Source organism: Mastomys coucha, unplaced genomic scaffold (assembly GCF_008632895.1).
Source record: "Mastomys coucha isolate ucsf_1 unplaced genomic scaffold, UCSF_Mcou_1 pScaffold15, whole genome shotgun sequence".
NCBI classification, from domain to species: Eukaryota; Metazoa; Chordata; class Mammalia; order Rodentia; family Muridae; genus Mastomys; species Mastomys coucha.
In genome coordinates this window covers 11468947-11470836 of record NW_022196897.1, presented here as the reverse complement: position 1 = coordinate 11470836, position 1890 = coordinate 11468947, and the positions used below count along the sequence as shown (strand labels likewise).

General features: G+C 40.4%; 1 pseudogene; it reads left to right on the top strand.

Annotated features, from left to right (window-relative positions):
• Positions 1 to 772: 772 nt before the first annotated feature.
• On the top strand, positions 773 to 1480 carry LOC116091594 (annotated as a pseudogene).
• The last annotated feature ends 410 nt before the right edge of the window (positions 1481 to 1890 follow it).

The window sequence follows — 1890 nt, the reverse complement described above, 5'->3', positions numbered from 1 at the left end:
TCCAAATGCCAGGGTACCCACATTCATAAAAGAAACATTACTGAAGCTTAAATCACACATTGGACCCCAAACATTAATTAGTATTGGGGAAGTTCAATCCCCAAGTCTCACCAAAGGACAGGTCATGAAAACAGAAATTAAACAATGAAATAATTAATATAACAGATATTATGAACCAAATAGACCTAACATATCTACAGAACCTTTCAACCAAACACAAAAGAATAGGCCTTCTTTTCAGCACATCATGGAACCTTCTCCAAAATAGATCATATAATTTGTCACAAAGCAAGCCACAACAGACACATGAAGACTGAAATAATCCCTTGCATCTTATCAGATCGCCGTGAATTAAATCTGGACTTCTGTAACAACAGAAACAACAAAAAGCCTATAATCATATGGAAACTGGACAACTCTATATTCAATGACCACTGGGTCAAAGAAAAAATAAAGCAAGAAATTGAAGACTTTCTAGAATTCAACGAAACTTAAGGCAGAACATTTTCAAACGTATGTGGTACAATGAAGGCAGTGCTAGGAAGAAAGTTCAGAGCAGTAACTGCCTTCATTAAAAAACTTGCAGAGGGTAATTCAAGCTGTGGAGCAAGGCTCAGCAAGGCTGCACACTGTGGGCCTGGTCACGTGCCCAGGCTCGGCCCAGGATTTGGTGGGAGCGAAGATGCCACAGCCTGTGCCCCTGAGCGCTGCCATCCCGGCCTGCTGGTGTCCTGGAAACTCTACGTGTCCTTTGAGCTATGCTAGGTCTGTAATGGGAAGCATCACAGTTCAATATTTCTGTTATGGGTGCCTTTTTACATCTGCTGCCTGGACAGTTCTGCTTTTCATTTATTTTAACTTCAGTGAAGTGACTCAGCCCCCTAGGAATGTGCCCATCAGGGGGTCTAGGCCCCACGGGCCATTTCCCAAAAAACTCTACCCACATTTCACTAGAGGCCCAGATCAAGTATTAGATCCACAGTTCAAAGCAAACAGAATACACGATTTGATGAATAATCACATTGAAGATCCAGATAAAGGCCTCTCAGAATCTTCCTTTGAACTAGGTATGATTTTCAACGAATGTGATCAGGAATTGAGAGACTTGGGCTACTAGAAACACACCTTTAATATGCTTATTAATATGTAGAGTGTGGGGGGAGTGACTGACATGCCAACTGCTAGCTTTGTTATCTGTTTCTACAACAAAGCCTTTTCTGCCTTATTGCAGACTGTGCACAGTGTTGGGGACCACACACTGGCCCACCTTCTTCATGAGATCATCCTTGTGGATGACAGCAGTGACTCTGATGATTTAAAAGGTGAACTAGATGAGTACATCCAAGTATACCTTCCTGGAAAAGTCAAGGTGGATCAGAAGAGCAGCCCACCCTACAGAAGTCCTGGTGTTCCTAGACAGCCACTTCAACAGGATAAACCTTTAGTCAAACTAACTAAAAAGCACAAAGTATTCAAATGAACAAAATTGTAGATGAAAATGGAGATATAACCACCAAAACTGAGGAAATGTAAAAAAAAAAAAAAATAGATCTTAGATCTTACTTCAAAAACCTGTAGTCCCCCAACCTAGAAAATGAAATGGAACTAAATCAAATGGGTAATTTTCTAGACAGAAATCACTTATAAAAGTTACTAAAGTTAAATAAATATCTGATAAACTAAAAAGTCCTATAATATTTAGGGAAATAGAAGAAGTCATTAAATGTTTCCCAACCTTCCCACTCCCCCTGCCCTGATAAAAGCTCTGAGCCACATGGTTTTAGTGCAGAATTCTACCATACAATTGAAAAAGAGTTAAGAAGTGAAGGAAACCGGCCCGCAGTTTCACTTCTAAACGTGGGTGATTCACGAACGGGGGAAGTCGAGATT